Genomic DNA, 22,088 nt, shown 5'->3' with positions numbered 1-22,088 from the left:
GGTGTTTTTTTCTAGTACCTGTTAATAACATTTGAACACATTTTCATCATTACTGTTTCATTTTCAGCATTTGTGAGCAAGTTGAACAGCATTTTTTTACACAAACAGTCCCATAACATGGGTGCAGGACTGAACTCCACTTAATGTTGTTATATGCTACCCACAAGTTCATCTGAAATTGTATGGTCTACATCTACATATCTACATTTATACTCCGCTAGCCACCAAGCGGTGTGTGGCAGAGGGCAGAATTCACACCGAAGTCATATTTCCCCCCCTCTGTTCCACTCGCAGACCATGCAAGGGAAAAACGATTGTCTGAACACCTCAGTATGAGCTCTAATTTCCCTTATCTTTGAATGGTGATCATTACGTGATTGGAAAATTGGTGGTAATAATATATGCTCTACATCCTCAGTGAAGACCGAATTTCAGAATTTAGTGAGCAGCCCATTCCGTTTAGTGGGCCGTCTATCTGCAAGTGTCTCCCACTTCAAACTTTCTATGAGATTTGTAACGCTCTCATGATGGCTAAATGTACCAGTCACAAATCTTGTGGCTCTTCTTTGGATCTTCTCAGTCTCTTGAATCAAACTGGTAAGGGTCCCATACAGATGAACAATATCCTAAGACTGGATGAACGAACGTATTGTAAGCTATTTCCTTTGTTGAAGGACTGCATCACTCTAGGATTCTACCAATAAACTGCTATCTAGGGTTCACCTTACCCATTACTTGTGTAATCTGATCATTCCATTCGAGATAATTTTGAATAGTCACTCCCATATACTTGATAGATGTTACCGCTTCCAAAGACTGGGCATTTATTTTGTACTCATACATTAACGGGGTTTTTTGCCTTGTTATATGGAGTAGGTTCCACTTACTAATAATGAGAGATAAGTGCCAGTACTTACACCACACATTTATTTTCTGCAAATCCTCGTTGATTTGTTCACAACTTTTGTGTGATACTACTTTCCCGTAGACTATAAAATAATCGGCAAACAGTCTAATGCTGCTGTCAATACCATCAACCAGATCATTTATATAAATCGTAAAAGCAGCAGACCTATTACGCTGCCCTGAGGCACACCTTAAGTTACGCTTGTTTCTGTTGAAGTCACCCCGTTCAGGACAACATGCTGCTCCCTGTCTGTTAGAAAACTTTCTATCCAGCCACATACGTGATCAGATAGACCGTAAGCATGCACTTTTTGGAGCATGTGAAAGGGAGGAACTGAGTCAAATGCCTTTCGAAAGTCAAGAAATATGTCATCAACCTGGGAGCTGGTATCTAGAGCCCGTTGTATATCATCCACAAAGTGGGCCAGTTGTGTCTTGCACGGCCACTGTTTCCTAAAACCATGCTGGTTTCTGCAGATGAGTTTCTCAGAGTCCTAAAGGTCATCATGTCTGAACACAAAATATGTTCCATGGTTCTACAAGAAATTGATGTCAGTGAAATTGGCCGGTAATTATGTGCATCTGATTTTCTACCCTTTTCATAGATTGCTATGGCTTGGGTCTTCTTCCAGTCCCATGGAACTATCCACTGTTCCAATGATCTCTGATAGATGGTGGATAAGAATGGTGCTATATTTGTAGTGGGGATATCGTCTGGGCATCTAAGGATCTTAACTGTTTTACAATCCCAGATACGCTAAACACAATGTCAGCCATCCTTACGTTTGTTCGATAAGTGAAAGGGAGAATGGTGCTACAGTCCTCTACCGTAAATGAGTTTTTGAAAGCTAGATTTAGAATTTCAGCCTTCTGTTTATCATCATCAGTTACATTACCCGTACTGTCAGCAACAGAAGTTATTGAACTGTTTGTACGGTTCATAGATTTCACGTACAACCAAAATTTTTTGGGGTTATTTTTAGAATCTGCAGATAAAATATTGGTTTCAAATTTGTTAAAAGAATCTATCATTGTCCTTCTGACAGCTGCGTCCATTTTGCATAATTTCTGTTTGTTAGCAGGGCAGTGACTACACTTAAAATGACTGTGCAAAATTCTCTGCTTCCTCAGCAACTTCCTAATATGTTTGTTGTACAAAGGTTGATCCTTTCCCTCCCCTATATTTTTGCTAGGGACATACTTCTCTAGCACAAGGTGGACAATACCTTTAAATTCTGACCAAATATGCTCAATACCTTTGTGCCCCATGGTGAATGCTTCGAGCTGACTATGAAGATATACATGAATTACACTTTTATTTGCTTTCCCAAACAAGAAAACTCTAAGCAGTTTCTTTGGGTTTTTTTTGCAACTTCCACTGACATAGAAGCCACAAGGACATTATGGTCACTAATACCTTCTTCTAGATTAACTTCCTCAAAAAGATCAGGTCTCTTTGTCACAAAGATATCTAATATGTTCCCATCTCGAGTTGGTTTTCTAACCAATTCCTCAAGGTTGTATGTTGAGAGCGTTCCTGGAATAACTTCACATGAATCTTTGCTTCTGCCCCCTGTGATAAACGTGTAATTTTCCCAGTCAGTGGATGCCAGATTAAAGTCTCCACCTATAACTAATGGATAATTTGGATGTTTACTTCTTATGTACTCAAGACTTTCCGTGAAACATTCTGCAACATTTGTTGTGGATGCTGGTGGTCTATAAAAACACCTAATACAATGGTCAATCCCTGTTTGATTGACAGCTTTATCCAGACTATTGCACAGTCCAACCCAGTATCGATCTCAACTGCAATTAAACAGCTTTTAACTGCAATGGACACACCACCTCCCATAGCATCACTCCTATCCTTCCTAAACATCGTCCAATCCGAGTTCAAAATTTCACTGCTTTTTATGTCTGGTTTCAACCAGCTTTTGATACCTAATACAATACTGGCACTGCTACTGTTTATTTTGGAGAGTAACTCAGGGATTCTGCTACAGACACTTCGACAATTTACTAACATGAAATTAAGCATATTTAAATCCTTTATAATGACCTGTTTAGGTGAACTAACAATTTTTACAGTTGGCACATCCACATCAGTGACATGAACTGGTACTTTTTCAGGCTAGCGATTTGTTTCCCATGGGGAAGAACCTAATTTGAAAACACCCATGTGCACGCCACAAGTACTGCGCTACCCACATAGCTACTTCCTGTGTATAGTGCACCCCTGATGTATCAAGGGGCATCCTACAACCTTCCATCTCATAGCGTAGGTCGAGGAATCTACAATCATTTTCGTCACACAGTTGACATAGCCTCTGGTTTAGATTCTCCACTCGACTCCACACCAGAGGACCCCGGTCAACCCTGGGTACGATGCTGCAGCTCGTCAGCTTCGCTTCCGCTCCTCGAGAGATGGAGGCTGCCTTCACCAATTTAGCCATCTATCAAAAGGACCCAAGGATTTCCTCAGAACCCCGACGATAGGCATCGTTGGTGCCAACATGTGCAACAATCTGCACTGCAGCTGACTAAATCCTGTGACTTTGATAGCTGCTGGACAAGGCCCCCCCCCCACCCACCCACCCACGGTAAGCACACCGAGAAAACATTGGACTTCTTCCCCATCCTAGCTGCTATGTTCCTGAGGGGCTCCATGACCCGCCTAACATTGGAGCTCCAAATAACTAACAAACCCCTACCCCCACATGCCTGTCTGGACCTTGCTGAAGGAGCAGCCACTATCCTGGCAGAAGGTGCATTCTGATCCGGCTCAGCCCCCCCCCCCCCCCTCCAGCATCAGATAGCACACTGAATCTATTAGGAAAGTGCATGGTATTTGGCAGGAGCCTGCGTCCCCCATGCAGTCTTCACCTTGAGGCTCGAGACCTCGACATAGTCTGTCACCCACACTGAGGTGAGATGAGAGTGGGCTGGCCGGCCCAGTCACACCTGAGATCAGCTCAGTGACAGACAGCTGTGATATCCCCCGCTGCACATCTAGTACAACAAAGGCTGCCCCAGGCACCCCATCCCCACCGCACCTCAAGGCGGCACTCTGGAGCTTGTTGTCTGTGGCCAACAAAGCTTCTAGCTGTATTTGGACTGTGGCCACCTACTCTTGCATCTGCTTACATTTTATTGATTTTGTTCTGTTTCAGCCTTTATTAAGATACATTTTCCACACAGTACCTGACTGCCTTACTAGTTAAAAAGTGGTCATTACCAGCACAGTCACAAAGTTTGTAGTGTCATGTAACACGTCATTAATATTATAGCCTCTGCTTCATTGCCACACAATACAAATCCTTCAGTTATAATGCAATTTGCATTCATAATTGTGCAGCAGGAATATTTCCCCACTTGAATGCTCAGCATATGTCTAATTAATTATGATACCAAATAGCTGGAGCTGGTATTTCCACAACTGAGTACTGAAGCTAATAGGATGTACAATTGACAGTTCTATAAATCATAGTGTATCAGTAGGCCCAATGAGTATACTTGTGTAACAAATCTGTACTGGACACATATGTAGCAGAATATTTATCTCATAAACCTTCTCTGTAGCAATAAAAAGTCACTGTCATTACAAGCCATACTCAACAAATAAAAGCCGTATAACAAATGAGTCAGAATATATGTCCATCTAATATCTCGTTCATTACTTGAAAACAAAGTGTGAAGACAAAATGTCTGTAAACCAAAACACCTGTTTCACACACCACAATCCATCTGTTCAGAGGAAAATCAGAAAAAATTTTTGCATAGTATTTTCCACTTCTATGCATTTCATAAATAACATTATTGGGCTATACCCATGCAATTAATACTCCCTCTGCTTCCAATTTAATCTCCATATAGATTTGTTTGATGCACTCACCTACTTACTGATGGTGTTTTGTAGTAAAATGTAAATGACTGCTGCATCTGATTGCCACTTGTAGCTGCCTCCCTGCAACATCCAGAAAAATGTCAACCATCTGAGACAAATAATACTTTAGGAAAAAGCTAGATACCAGAAATCTATTAGGCATCAAACCTCCTAATATTCTGTAACAAATGTAATTGAGTCCTAGAAAGCATTTAGTGTGTGTCATCATAATATCAGCAGTGGCACATAGAATTATTTTTTAATGGCAAATGGCAAGACGAAAAGTATGCCAAGCACTTGTAATGTATACAGAGTTCACTCTATGCCATATACTCAATCCTAGGAGGGCTGTTGTTATGTGGCTCATGTTGTTACTGTATAGGAATAATTTCTGTCCCACAAAACACAAAAAGATAAATTTAGATGTGCCATGTAGAGGCTGAACACATTCCCAATAAACAGAAACATAAAAATGCAACAACTCAACATAATGTGCCTTAAGAGTTGATATTTCTGATCTGCTAGTTTCTTGCTAAGAGTAATCATTCTGCACAGTCAATGACTTCTTCCTGACTAAGTTGATTATTATCATATCTTTCACAAGGTTTGCATTTGTGTAACTGGTCATTAGCTCCAAATCCTATGTTTCACAGCCACAAAAACCACGTCCTTCAAGTATATGGAAATTCACAATCAGTATTGTGAAAGTGGTGTCTTACCTCTCTCAAATGCTCAGCACCTACCTAACGTGTGTGCTTGTATTACAGATCTGTTTGGGATACATCTTTAGTAACATTAAGAGGGTGATTTAATAATTCTTGTTAACTTCCATGAAAGAATGGAACAGTTTTATGTGCTTTTGTGACTGGTAAGTTTGATTATTCCAAGAACAGCACAAAGAATTTTAACAGTGTACAGCACATAGTTCATTGCTGATGCCATATGAATTAGTCTGTGTCAACAATGATTGAAAATGGAGAAAACTGAGTTTCATACTGTTAATTAAAGTTTTTGTATGAATAGTTGGAACTCCACACAAATGAAAACTGAACTCTACAAAGTTCACATGGACCTGCACCACCATTGAAGACCATTTGCTTCTGGATTAATGAATCTGAAAGTAGACAGAATTACCTGTATGAATGACATCTTAGCAAAGTCAAGAACAATCATATCAGACAGAGAAATGTGAGTGTGTGAATAAAAAACTTATGGGTCCAGGATTTGTTATTCTTTACATCAAAATTCAAAACCAAAATAACAGTATAATCATTTCCATAAATTTCAAGACATGTCAAAGAGCATCAAATTAAATAAGTGAAAATTAATCTGCAATTATATAACATCATTGAATTTAGTTATTATTATCAAGTGTAGATCATTTTTGCATGGGAGTATTGGAATGCATAGGGAACTGGTTTGATATAAGCCTACACTTTGATACTTCCCAGTTCTTACTGACAGTAGTAGACAGTAGTAGTACAGTAGAAAATCTTATAGTACAAAACCATAGTACTTAGGACAAATAAGTAAAATATAATAAATGTGTAAAATATAAATCTTGAACTAATATATTGATCAGCTAGTACATTACGACCACTGACCTACTATTTATATAAACCTGTCCACAGGATACCAGCATCACCTCGTGAAGAATAACTGCTAGTCAGACACTCAAGTGGTGCATCTATTATCAATGAGCATGCTGTCTCTATGTAGAATGGGAAGGCACATGACCTATCTGAGTTTGACTAAGGAGGATTATGGTGGCCCACAGGCTCAGCACATGCATTTCAGAAATTGCACAACTTGTCGAGTGTTCAACGAGCAGTATGAAAAGTATCTTCAAAATGTGGTGAAACCAAAGGGAAACCACATCCAGATGTCATGGGAATAGGTTGCACCCCCTCATTACATACGTCAAACTTTACTGGTTGGGCAGATAGGTAAAACACACGGTGATCAGTAATGGATCTAACATCAGACTTTAACACTGGACACAGTCAAAGCTGTCTGAGCAAACAATGCAACAAACACTCCTAACGATGGGCATCCGCAGATGATGACACATGCACGTGCAAATGTTAGCACCATGACATCGGCAAAGATGACTGAAACGGGCACGTGATCATTGGCATTGAATGATGATGCAGTGCAGAGCATTGTGTGGTCTCATGAATCTCGATACCTTCTACACTATGCAGCTGAGAAGGTACAAATCTGTCACCTTCCAGGGGAACAGATTCTTGACAGCGGTATTCTGAAATGGAGAGAAGCTGGCAGCAGTTCCAGTATGATCAGGGAACATTCTCATGGTCATCCATGGGTCTAGTGGGGCTCAATGAAGGCACCATGATGGATAAGAAGTATTGTGCACTGGTTGCAGACCACATACAACCCTTAACAACGATTAACAATGGCAGTGGCATTTTTCAGCAAGATAATTCATCATGTTACAAGGCTAGGGGTCTGCAGGAGTAGTTCAAGGTATACAGTGGCGAGTTCCTATTGATGTTCTGGCCCCAAACTCACCAGATCTGAATTCAACCAAACCCATCTCGGATGTGATTGACTGTGACATCAGAGCAATCGCACCCATCCCCAGAATTGATGGGAATAAGGTGACTTGTGTGTGCAGATGTGATGCTAAGTCCCTCCAGTGACCTATCTAGGTCTCATTATTTCCATGTCATGATGTGTCGCCAATGTTATCCATGCTGAAGGTGAACATGCCACACATCAGTTAGGTGGCTATAATTTTCTGGTTGATCAGTGTATCTCATTTGTTTTTGATAAGGTAAAGCCAAAAGGTCTGTAGAACCAAAACATCCCTTCCTAACACCGCAATTCATCCATACAGGAGTCAATCTACAGAAATTTATTTCATAGAATCTTTCCTTTGTACCTGTTTTATAACAAAGTATTTATCCCCCAATCTTGCAATTAGTTCCTCCTCCGCTCCCAGTTTAATCTGTAATCGGTCTGCCTGATGCCCTGACCTGCTTTCTGGCATTATTCCACAGGGTGTGCTGTGACAGAATAGTGGGTGTATTACTGGTGGTCTGTGTAAAGGTCCTTCCCTGCAGTATTCAGAAAATATCAACCACTTTAGACATACAGTTCTTACATAAATAAGTCTGATATCAGAGACATACAAGTCATCAAACTTCCTAAGGTCCTACAACAATTGTAACTGTATCCTAGAAAGCATTAAGGGTGTGTCATCATCACCCATGCAGCTCTCCTCAGAACTGTTCATTAATGGCAACTGACACGATAATGAAGTATGACAAGCACTGCATATGTACGGAGTTCACTCCATGCTATATACCCATTTCTAAGGAGGCTGTTGTTATACAAGTAGTATTTCAACAGTGTAGAAAGCCTTTTAGATATGCAATGTAGAGGTTGAACATATTCCCAATAAACAGAAACTAGAAGGCACAAGATCTCAACACAATCAAAGTGATGCGCAAAAATATTACATTACAAATCAGTTGCAGTAGATATATCAAACAATAAGGAAAAGGAAAACTGTCACAAACTTATACCATTTGACTGAAACATCACACTACAATAAAATCTTAGAGCAGCAATGTGATATGTAAAAATTAGTGCACATGAATATAAATAAATATATGAAATATAATTAACATGTCAAATACAATTGTTAAACTAACATTTCATTCATCATGTGACAGAGTGTAGCTAAAATCACTGTAGAATCATAACATTCCTTTCCCCCCACCTCAATGTTACACTCTTATAACTATTACTTCCTCTCCTCCCATTTTAATCTGTAATTGGTTTGCCTGATGCGCTGACCTGCTTTCTGGCATTATTCCACATGGCACACTGTGAGAGAATACTGGCTGAGGTACAGACGGTAAGTATGAAGGTCCTTCCCTGCAGTATTCAGAAAATATCAACCACTTCAGACATACAGTTCTTGCAGAAATAAGTCAAATATCAAAGAATATTAGCCTTAAAACTTCCTATGTCCTACAACAATTGTAACTATATCCTAGAAACCATTAAATGCTTGTCATCATCAACCATGCAGCTCTCCTCAGAACTGTTCATTAATGGCAACTGACATGATAATAAAGTATGACAAGCACTGCATATGCACTGCCTGATGCACTGACATGAGTATTGATCTTAATACTTGGGGGTTGCTAGAAGAGACAACTGGCAGCTGCATTTCCTTGCTACTTGAAGCCCCTTCCCTGCAATATTCAGAATATGTGATGAAATAACATTAGAAATCTGTGATCAGTTACAGTCATTAAACTTCCTTATGTCTTTTAAAAAATGTAATTGCATACTAGCAAATATGGAGTGTGTCTTGACAGCACTAAAGTAGCTGTCCGCTGAATGGTTTGTTTATGCCTTTTATCAAGGCAATAAGCATAAGACACTTGATATAAGCAGTGAGTTTGGTCTTTGCCATATACATATACCTAAGTGGGCTGCTGTTAATGTGTTAGTGTTTGGTAAAATACCCTTTTTCTCAATTGCACACCTAGGCCTCCCAGTTCTCACAACACAGATAAGCAAAAGCAGTCTGATCAATCATCCACCACAGATCTCAACTATCTGTCAACACACAAGCACGTAAGTTTCACTGTACACTGCAGAGACCTATCACAGTCCCAATGAACAGAGAGATCCATGTAAAGGAAAATCAACCAAAACTTAGTGACAGTATAAGCTATTATTGTGCCACAGAATATGATCCAAAGAAAAAATTCTCTGTATAAATGAATATTTGTACACTGGATTGTATAAAATAGTGTTAACTTAGTAAAGCCTAGTGTAGCCCCATCACTATTTTTGGAGTGCTGGTGTGGAAACAGTAACTTGACTCTGGTTATTTTCAAAGCCATGGGCAGCTGACTAGAACTGAAGCCATGAATTGCTGATTTCATGAACAGACGCATTTATGAACTATGAGTTGGACCAGGCCACACCTATCACTCCTGGCAAAGGAGCAGAAGTGCAGTGCAGCAGCAAGGTGGGTCAATGGGTTACTACATCACTGAGTCACAGAAGTTTGGATTCATATTTGGTTCAAAACACTGCTTCAGCATAACAAACATTCCAATAACCAGAATAAAAACTGTTTTATTTCAGCTGAGCCCCCACAATGATATGAGGCCCATGCCTGTCACCACTAGGTTATAGGCCATTAAGCATTTCATATCAGTAGGACTACCATGTCCACCAGACCCGTTCCTAGTACCAAGTACATTACCTGATGCCCTAGAGCTGTGTGACAAATGAGCCACTTCCAAGCTCTCTTCAGCAGCAGCCAAGCTTCTGCCTCAGTGGGCATCGGTACATATCCTTTATGGTAGGACAACTGGCACACCAACATTGACACGAGTGCCCCAACACCCAAAATTGTCACCCTTTGGAGTGAGTGCACCTCTCAGATTCTGATGGTTTCCATGAGAATTCTGGCAGTCATACATGTCTCAGGCACTGATCATTGTGCAAACTGAGACACATGTTGCTGTATGGACTAAATAAGTGTCAGAAGCACTGGGCACGGACATCATACCCGGAGGTGCAGCTGGTTACTGCACTTGTCATTGGGGTCTCCAGTCCATAAAACTTGAGGGATGTGTACATGGACATCACAACACTATGAATGTTGTAGTTCAATAAAAGTGTTTTATCTTCTAGTTGTGTTTTCCTAGCCACCACCCCATGACATACCTCAACATCTCCACCATCCTGGGCCCTCACAACTGGACAACTGTTGTGAGAAGTCAATGTATGGATGCTGGTGCCAGCAGATTCAGCATCCCCATAGCACAACTGCAGCCCACAGTATTGTCACACAGGGGACTTAGTGAGCAACACTACTAGTTCTTTGTGTGTGTGTGGAAAACATGAAGTCTATGTGGGAGATTCATCAGAATTTGAAGATAACTTTATCGGAGCCATCAGAATCGGCTTACATTAGTCAGTTCCATGGAAATATCAGGAAGCAATATTTGGAACCCCTGAGGAGTAGTCTGTGTTATTTTCCAGATCATTCTGCACCATATACAGATTCAGTGACTCTAGTTAGGTGTAGCTGTCAAAGGTACAGTCATGTGGTTACACAATACACATATTTGTGATTGCTAAGGATGAGACATGGGCTGTAACTGATGTAGTGTAGTATATAAGCTATCATCAATTTTTATTGTTCTGTTTTATTTAGTATGTATTAACGATTAGGATTCTGCCAATTTACTGACACCTCTCTTTAGAAATCAGATGAGGATACAATGACTTTTTCGGATGATCAGCAGTTATTGGTTAAGACTGGAGAGTGGTCACAGGATCAGTTACTGCAATGTTAAAGTTGGGAGTGAAAAATAAAAATGTATGTCAGACATGTAGAGGATTTAAGAACCACACAGACATTTAATTTGTTTAAACATGGCCTCCTGGAAATATATAAGAAACAGAACTGTGCAATATTTTTCTGCAATCTGATGAGTGCTGTAACAAAGAAAAATAGTAAGGTTGTAAAAATTTTTGTATGCATATATTGCATATGATTAATGTGCAAATGTAGAATATCAGAGAAAGTGAGAAGGCAAATAAATTTGTTGTTCTCCAGATAGCCAAACATAGGGCACTACATACCTTTTAGAGGGGCCTGCCACCCAAAAAATATGAAAGGTTTATGGTACTTACATTTACAAGCTTCTACACTGTTGTCAGGTTTGAGTAAATTGATGTAGAAAAAGGAATATATGACAAGCGCGGGGTATTTTCCACTAGCATAAAATGATATAGATATGTACAAACAGGATATGTCCAGAGACAAATTTCAACACCATCAATGTAGTAGGTGTGGTGTGGTTGGATCATCACCAATGTGATTGCAATGATAGACTAAGTGAGGGATTAAATACACAAGTGTTAAACACAAATACGAACTCTAAATCTGCCGAACCACATTCTTGAAAAATTGTGTTGCGACAGAGGTGTAATAATAATGTACTGGAGCTACCATGTTGCTCTGTGGGAAGAAGCATTGTAAGTGTACAGGGGATAGGTGGTCAGAAAATAGTACCCATAAATAGAGATAGTTATGGTGTTAAAGAGGTAAAGCTGAAAAGGGATTGTTGGTAGATAACCTGGATATCCTATAAGAGACAGATAGGGACATAGAAAGTGTGCACCCTGATCATCAGCTGTCCACCATTAAAACAGCACAATGTAAGGGAGATAAAACAGTATAAAATGGTTAAAGAAACACTGCAATTGTCACATATAAATTAGTTGGTTAGGTCACTCCCACATAGCACCCCCCTCCCCCCCACCCTTAAGTGTGGAGCACTAAGGATAAATATGAATTTTGAACTTCACTGCATCAATAGCTCAAGTGTAGGCAGCTGAGTGTGAAAGACACATACCTGTAATAGGTAATGTTTATGATTCACCATAAAATTTGTAGTACAGTGGGAGAATATTTATAGTACATTGATTACTGCAAATGGGTGTTGTTTCTAGTCACCTGTTAATAGCATTTGAGCCATTTTCAACATTACTGTTTCATTTTTAGCATTTGTGATCAAGTTGAACAGCACTTTTTGACATAACACAGTACTATAATGTGGGAGCAGGACTGGACTCCACTTAATGTTGTTATATCTGAAATTGTGTTGTCTTACATTTTATTGCTATTGTTCTGCTTCAGCCTGTACTAAGATAAAGTTTCCACACAGTACCTGATTGCCTTCTTAGTTAAAAGGTGTTCATTACGAGTATAGTCCCAAAGTTTTTATTCTCATGTAACGTGTCATTAATATCATAACCTCCATTTCAATGCCACACAAAACAAGTCCTTCAGTTATGATGAAATTCACATTCATTATTGTACAGAATCAATATTTCCACATTTGAATGCTCAGCATAATGTAGTAGAATTGCATAATATAGGTTTTCAGTGTTATGCCTAATTATTTATGATAACGAGTAGCTGGATATAAATCACACTTTATCAGTACACCTAATGAGTGTACTTGTGTAACAAATCTGTACTGGACACACCTGTAGCAGAATATTTACTTTATAAACCTGCTCTGTAGTAGTAACAAGTCACTGAGTTTACAAGCCATACTCAACAAATAAATATAATATAACAAATGGGTCAAAAAGAAATGTTCATTTAATATCTCATTCATTTTTTGAAAACAGAAAGTAGCTAAAATGTCTGTAAACTAAAAACGCTGTTTCTCCCAGCCCAATCCATCTGTTCTGGACACATTTGTAGTACAATATTAAATGCAGTGGAACTGTGCTCAAACTTAATGAGTACTGATATATAATATGCAGCACAAATACGTTTTTATTATTATTACTATTTTTTAAATCTACTATGTAGTAGCAGCACATCTCCAAGACTGCAAGCTATATTTTCTGTGTTAAGATGTAGCAGCATTAAACAAATACAGAACCACATTTCTCACTACCTGTTTTGTAATGCCCTCCACTGTTATTAACATTTATTACCTCAAAACATATAATCATCATACTCATTCAGATGTTAGATGCCATCTCCTCCCCGACGAGGTATTTGATGCGACTCTTGAAGAGTGTTAGTAAGTTTCGATGTCGTTTCACTCTTTACGAGGGTCCTTCTTTTGGATTCATTGTCACTTATCGACAATAAGTTTACGGCCGATATAACGGCGCTGTTTCACCATGCCCTGTCCTCTACTTACTTTCTATTTAATAATGAATATTTTGAGCAACTTGACGGTGTTGCCATGGGCAGTCCTCTGTCCCCTCTGGTAGCAAACTTTTATATGGAAGACTTTGAGGAGAGGGCTCTCGATTCGGCGATGTTGAAACCAACAGTCTTCTGGCGGTACGTGGACGATACCTTTGCAGTGTGGCCTCACGGTGAAGAAGAGCTTTCACGGTTTTTACAACATCTGAATTCCATCCACACAAACATTCAGTTTACGATGGAAGTTGAAAAAGATGGTTGCCTACCATTTCTGGACGTCATGGTTAAACGCAGGGTGGGTGGGTTATTGGGGCATTCGGTCTATCGAAAACCCACGCATACGGATCTGTACCTGCAGGCGTCAAGCTGTCATCACCCGTCACAAACTATGGGCGTCCTTCGAACGTTGGTGCATAGGGCACATGTCGTGTCTGATAAAGACAGCCTTGCAGACGAATTAGAGCACTTGAAATCGGTATTTGAACATAATGGATATTCTGCACATCAGGTCAGTACTGCTTTAAGGAGGAAAAAACGTGACCACCAACAAGATCAAGAGGATAAGGAGGTGTTTAAGTCCAGAGCATTTCTCCCATATGTCGGGAACATTTCATCGAAAGTAGGCAGAATTTTAAAGAAACATCGTGTGAAAGCAATCTTCCGGCCACCTACAAAGACTCGTGCTCTTCTGGGCTCAGCCAAGGATGATCTGGGATTACGGAAGGCTGGAATTTATAAAATACCTTGCGAGTGTGTGAAAGCCTACATTGGTCAAACCACACGCACAGTACACGACCGCTGCATTGAACATGAGTGCCACACTCGACTTTTACAGCCAAGTAAGTCGGCTATAGCCAAACATTGTATTTCCACAGGACATACTATGGATTATTCGGCCACGAAAATCTTGGCCCCATCGAGATCCTTCTGGGATTCAGTTGTGAAGGAATCCGTGGAAATACGTTTAGCGGATAATCTCATTAATCGTGATGGCGGCTTTTTATTGAATAAGGCCTGGCACCCGTTGATTTCTTTAATTTCAACCAAAAGAAAACTTTTTATGGCTTCTGACACGTCGAGCGACAAGTAATTTTAATATTGAAATTTTGCATTTTATTGTTTTGGACATGTCTGCGTGCATGTTTTACTTTTTTCATGCATTCGATTGCGCTCCATATATGCAGTAATATTGTAGAGGGCCTTGGAATCAAAAGGTGGTGCGCATGCTACAGTAACTTGCACATGCGCACCTGCGGCACTTTTACATATAAATAGAGCGACTTGCACCAGCAATCTCCAGTGTCAAACACTCGCCTGAAGATGGCTGTAAGGTTGTCAGCCGAAATATCATGGAAAGAAGTCGATGAGATCTGGCTGCAATCCCGAAATCTTGTGGAATATCTCATTCATTATTTGAAAACAGAATGTAGCTAAAATGTCTGTAAACCAAAATGCCTGTTGCTCCCATCCCTATCCATCTGCTCAGAGGAAAATAAAAAAAACATTTTTTGTACAGTATGTTTCATTTCTATGTGTTTCATAAACAACATTATCTTCCAATTTAGTCTCTAACAGATTTGCTTGATGCACTCACCTGCTTCCTGATTGTGTATTGCAGTAACAGGTACATGGCTGCTGCACATGGTGACTGCATTTAGCCACATCCCTGCAACTTTCAGAAAAATGTCAACCTTCTGAGACAAATATAGTTTGAGAAAAAAAGCTAGATAAAAGAAATCTATTAGTCATCATATTCCTAATATTCACTAACAATTGTAATTGAGTCCTACAAAGCATTTAGTGTGTGTCGCCATAACATGAGCAGCTGCATATAGAACTATTTACTAATACCAAATTGAAGGACAGGAAGTATGACAATCACTTATAATGGGTACAGAGTTCACTCTGTGCCATATACCCAACCATAGGAAGGCTGTTGTTAGGTGAATCATGTTGTAACAGTGTAGGAAAAATTTATGTCCCACAAAACACAAATAGGCAAATTTTTGATTTGCCATGCTGAGACTGAACACATTTCCAATAAACAGAAACATCAAAATGCAACAACTCAACATGATCTGTCTTTAGGGTTGTTATTTATAGCTCACTGGGCCCCGCATGCTCAATAGCTCCAGAAGAGCCTCTTCAACATCCCGGACAAGGCCCTCAGGGCTAGCACACCAAGCAAATGTTGTACTTCTTCCCCGCCCTAGAAGCTATGTTCTTGAGGGGCTCCATGACACGCCTAACATTGGAGCTCCCAGTAACTAACAAACCCCTACCCCCACATTCCTGTCCAGACCTTGCCGAAGGAGCAGCCACTATCCTGGCAGAAGGTGCACTTTGATCAGGCTCAGCCTTCCCCACAGCATCAGATACCACACTGAATCTATTAGCAAAGTGCATGTGAGAATATTTATAGTACATTGATTTCTGCTAATGGGTGTTGTTTCTAGTCACCTGTTAATAGCATTGAGCCATTTTCATCACTTTCATGACTACTTGTAGCCACATCCCTGCAATGTTCAGAAAAATGTCAACCATCTGAGATAAATATAGCTTGAGAAAAAAGCTAGGTGCCATAAATCTATTAGTCATCAAACTTCCTATTATTCTATAACAATTGTAATTGAGTCCTAGAAAGCATTTAGTGTGTGTCACCATAACATGATCAGCTGTATATAGAACTATTTATTAATACCAAATTGCAGGACAGAAAGTATGATAAGCACTTGTAAAGTGTGCAGAGTTCACTCTGTGCCATATACCCAGTCATAGAAGGGCTGTTGTTTGGTGGCTCATGTTGTAACAGTGTAGGGACAATTTCTGTGCCGCAAAACACAAATAGGCAAATTTTAGATTTGCAAACATTCCAGTAACCAGAATAAAAACTCTTTTATTTTAGCAGAGATATGAAGTCTGTCAGCCCCCTCAATGATGTGAGGCCCATGCCTGTCACCACTAGGTTATAGGCCATTAAGCATTTGATACCAGTAGGGCCACCATGTCCAATAGACTTGCTTCCAGTACCAAGTACACTACCTGAGGTCTCAGTGCCGTGTGACAAACAATATGTGGGGAGATAATGCTAGAAACCCATGAACAGTTATCATTATGAAACTTTCTAATGTATTTTTGAACTATAATTGTGTTCTTGCATGTGTGTATATGTCACATAAGCACATGAGAAGCTGTTCAGAGAATTGTGTATTTATGGCTGCTGACAAGACAACAAATGTTATGAGTCATTGTAATGAGTGTGGAGCTCACATAATCCTTAATGTATGGCATAAAATCTTTTTTCTGTGTACCTTGAACCAGTGCCAGTTGTGAGCATATTCTTATCTTCATTCTTTGGACCATGCAATATTGAAGTCTTTTTGGTCAGATGTAAGTGGCATATCAAATTGTTCAGTTCAGTTTGTGTAAATAGTTGTGATGTACTATTCTGAACCACATAAGCACTGGTATGTCTGGACCATAAGGGACAAGACATAAAACCAATGGCACATTTGAAAATAAGATGTTCTTTTTTTTCTTTTCATTGAAACCATGAAAAGTGGTTGAACGAAAGTAACAATCATCAGCATGATTTTATTACTCTCAGCAGACCATTGGAAGGCCAAATCTGAAAGCATGTTGTTCACCCTTTGACCACCATCTCAGTCCTTCAGCATATGCATAGCAACCATAGTACGGTGTCCAAGTTTTGTCTTGATCTCCTATGTTTACACCAAAATGGTGACATACACTTACTGTATGGATGATGTTATATGTCTTTTTTGCCCTGACAACATTAACTCACCATATATGTAACAAAAGGAATCTACAGACTTTTTACAGCCTCTTGATGCCATTATGAACACTGTATCTTTGCTTTTTTATGTATATCAATCAACACAAGCACTTTTGATTGTGGAGGATATATATTGCTAAACCACAGCATAGTATTCCCGGTAGATACTAAAAATTTGTCATAGTTCTGCCTTGGCCAAACGTCCTGTGTCAATGACTAATAGACTCCCAGCTAAGGGGAAATGCTGAGCAAGTTGTGGTAGACAAAGGGTCATACTAGTGACAAATCAGAGTGTCATAAGAAGGCCTAGGTACAATGCAACAATAAGCATTCAGGTGCTGAACCAGTAGAAAAGAGCCTCTGAAAGGTGAAGCTACAAAATTCTGAAGTCACTAGAAGAGCTGACAGTGAGGGAAAACCAGCACACATGACATCACTGCCATCCCCACAGCTACAGAGTGCATGGGAAGCACCCTCGGCATACCTATGGAACCATGAGTCTGGCTGGAAGAACACTGCTACTGCCAGTTTCCAAGGCAATGCCAACAGAGCTTCGATGATACCATCATACTGCATGCCTACTGGAGGCTTGACCTGCATGATCAGGATGCTGTCCATCACGTGCCTTTGAGAGGGAGGGCCACAGCTGAGGCACATTCTGTTCCTGAGGCCAACACCAATGCTGCTGGCTTCTGTCTCCCAAACAGGAGCTGAGAGCCAGCCCCTGTAAGGCAGGAAGTACTTCAGGTGGACTCGGGGGTGTGACTCCTGAGTGCAAATCTTTGACATCAAAGAGAGCACTTTGGATATTGATACAAACATTCAGAGGCTGCCAGATTCCATAGACACAGGGCCACCCCATGACATAACTGCTGCAATCCAACACTTCGCTGCACTGGTGGAATTGCAATTCAAACACATATCGACCCTCTTCTGCCGACAAGGCTGCTGCCCAGCTGTTGTATGCTGCTTTGGAAGACAGTCCTGTATTGCTGCTTAGTAAATATTTTACTGACAATGATATTTCCTTGGCCCTCTCAAGCCCTCTCTTAGCTAGGTCCTCAGCACCACATCCCACATGGCTCTCTACTGACAATTGTAGGAATTTGGGACTGCACTCCTGTAGTCTGATCTGTTGGGCCAACATTGACAGTTGAGATGTATCGCACACTTAATGCTGAAAGTACTACCATCAATGAGATGACGTCAAAGATTCCTTCTCACCATAAACTGACATAGGGCAGTATTTCCTATGTATTCAAATCTATCAAAAGTTCTGATGAGATGGAAAAAAGCTAAGGCCATTTTTGGATTTAGCCCACAAACATACTTAGAAGTCCATCATCAAAACTTAAAAAAAAGATAGAATGCAAAAAATGCTGGCCTGTTTTCTCTTACAGGAGGTAGCAACAACACCCAAAGAATATAGGAAGAGGAAACCCAGATCAGCATAAAAACATGGCACTCATTGATGTTTAATGATAAAACCAACTAGAAACAGATGGACTGATATGCTGGGAAATTTGCCACAGTCACAGTAAGGATTACAACTTTTTGGCAGAAATTGTGTTTTGAAATCTTAGGGGTGGAATAAGCAATTATGGCGCCAGATACCATTATCACAGTAATAGCATTTGGAAAATATGGGGCTGAGTTAGCTAAATTAAAACAGGTTTTAGTTACAAATCTAACATGATGAAGGATACGGACGGCAATATGATTACTGAACAAAGAAAAATTTTATCAACAAGCAAGAAATATTTTAACAATCTACTGAACTGTTCTGACCCAAAATGATCAGTTACAAATTCTAGCATTAGCCTCAATAACAACAAAATTTCGACACATATTAGGAGGTGATGGGAAGTATCAAAAATGTAAAACACAGCAAGGCAACTGGAAGTGATGCCACTCCACCTGAGGTACTAACTTATGGAGAAGAGGAACTGCATAGATGTTTGCTTTGCCTTTACATGTAATCCGGAAAGCTAAGACCATACCAACAGAATGAAAACAATCATTACTAGTAAGCTACAATTGCATAAAAAGGAGAGAGGATGGACTTTAGAAACTACACACAAAAATCATTAGTTAACACAGGTTATAAGATTCTATCTAGTTTACTGCTAAACCTCTTTAAACCATACACAGAAAATATAACTGGGAATCATCAAAATGATTGTTGCAGAGACTGATCCACTGCTGAGAATAAATTTGTAATCAGGGCAATAAATGTTAAAGTACACAAATGTAAAAAAAATACAGTAGTTGTCATTTGATTTTATGGACATTTATGATTCTATTCAAAGGTAAACATTCAGGAATGTAGTGACAGTTTGGATTTCCAATAAAACTTATAACTATTTGTAAAATGTGTGCAGATGATAATAGATACAGAGTTTTGCTAAATGGAATAATATCTAACCAGTTGAAGAATTAAACTGGACTCAGAGAGGATGATGCTCTGTCCCTTGGCGTTTTCAATCAAACTTTGAAGGGAGTTATGAGGAAACTGAAACTGACAGGCTCCTCCAAAGAGATAAAGTTAAGGTGTTCCGGTATGCAGATGATATGGTACTCACTGGGAAAAAAATAAAGATTAAGCATTTGTTTTTCGATTTTGCAGAAACACCATAGAAACTTGGCACAAACAAAAAGCATCAGAAATGAGAATAGACAGTACTCCAAAGATGTAGACATGAACGAGACTACCAGTCAAATTTAATAATCAGCAAACATAAATTCAAACACAACGAACAATTCAAACTTTTGGGTACAATGATAGACGAACACAATCAGAGACAAGTAGAAGTGAAAATGAGACTACAAAAGGCTAAAACAGCCTCCTACCTCATACAAAAAGTCTAGGGTCTTAACAAATGACTTAAGAAAGCTAAAATGAACTTATACAACACTGTCATCAGACCAGTCCTATCCTATGGAGCAAAGGATTTTCACTAAAATGAAAAACCAGTTACAAGTTTTTAAAATGAAGTTAATAGGAAAATCTTTGGTCTGTACTGTGATAATGAATCACAAAGCTGCAAAAGAAAATATAACACAGAAGTCCACATTCTGTAACAATAGGTGACAACAATGATCATATTAAATTCCAGAAGACAGGACATATGATGAAAATGAAAGAGGTTCAGGTCTTTTCAGAAATATTCAGGGGGAAATTAATTGATAAAAAGCAAAGTGGGAGATGCTGGAGTACATGGCAAAATTAAATTAAGACAGTATACAACAGGTTAAGTATAGATAGATGGCATGAAAGAGGACAACATAGAGGAATATATAGACAACATGTGAGATCTGCATGGGGTCTTGTAATCCATTAGAAACGAAAAAGGAAGAAGAAGTAGTAGAAGATGAAGGCTATGCAACACAACACATCAATGAGAATACAAGGCACAGTTAAGTGCCAATAATCAACATATGCTCATCCTTTTTGTGTCCAGATGTAACAGAATTTAATAAATATAGAACCACAGAACATGACAGTGTCTTATTGGATTGCTTTTGTAAACTTGTCAGCACTGGGGATATGGCACCAGCGAATATGACAATGGGTGACCAGCGTGATTCAATGGACAGGGGCGTAGGGACAATATATATAAATGACCTAGTAGATAGTGTCGGAAGCTCCATGCGGCTTTTCGCGGATGATGCTGTAGTATACAGAGAAGTTGCAGCATTAGAAAATTGTAGCGAAATGCAGGAAGATCTGCAGCGGATAGGCACTTGGTGCAGGGAGTGGCAACTGACCCTTAACATAGACAAATGTAATGTATTGCGAATACATAGAAAGAAGGATCCTTTATAGTATGATTATATGATAGCGGAACAAACACTAGTAGCAGTTACTTCTGTAAAATATCTGGGAGTATGTGTGCAGAATGATTTGAAGTGGAATGATCATATAAAATTAATTGTTGGTAAGGCGGGTACCAGGTTGAGGTTCATTAGAAACTGTAGTCCATCAACAAAGGAGGTGATTTACAAAACACTCGTTCAACCTATACTTGAGTATTGCTCATCAGTGTGGGATCCGTACCAGATCGGGTTGATGGAGGAGATATAGAAGATCCAAAGAAGAGCGGCACGTTTCGTCACAGGGTCATTTGGTAACCGTGATACGGAGATGTTTAACAAACTCAAGTGACAGACTCTGCAACAGAGGCGCTCTGGATCACGGTGTAGCTTGCTCGCAAGGTTTCGAGAGGGTGCGTTTCTGGATGAGGTATCGAATATATTGCTTCCCCCTACTTATACCTCCTGAGGAGATCACGAATGTATAATTAGAGAGATTAGAGCGCGCACAGAGGCTTTCAGACAGTCGTTCTTCCCGCGAACCATACGCGACTGGAACAGGAAAGGGAGGTAATGACAGTGGCACATAAAGTGCCCTCCGCCACACACCGTTGGGTGGCTTGCGGAGTATAAATGTAGATGTATATGTAGATGTAAGGTGGTGGATATGTGTGTGTGTGTGTGTGTGTGTGTGTGTGTGTGTGTGTGTGTGTGTGAGTGGGTGCATGGGTGGGTGGGTGTGTGTACACACAGCATACCGAAGGTATCAGAAGACTACTTTGCAAAAAATTATTTCTCGTTAGTTTGACCATAAGTTTTAAATATCGTAACTTTTATGGCTGGGGGGAGGGGAAGAGAGGAATTGTATGGTTCAAGAAGTGTGTCCTGGCATTTAAAAATTTAGAAATTAAGCACTGTGGCCACACTGTGTTCTAAGAAAATAC

Source organism: Schistocerca serialis, chromosome 3, assembly GCF_023864345.2.
Source record: "Schistocerca serialis cubense isolate TAMUIC-IGC-003099 chromosome 3, iqSchSeri2.2, whole genome shotgun sequence".
Lineage (NCBI taxonomy): Eukaryota > Metazoa > Arthropoda > Insecta > Orthoptera > Acrididae > Schistocerca > Schistocerca serialis.
This window is presented reverse-complemented; position numbering follows the sequence as displayed.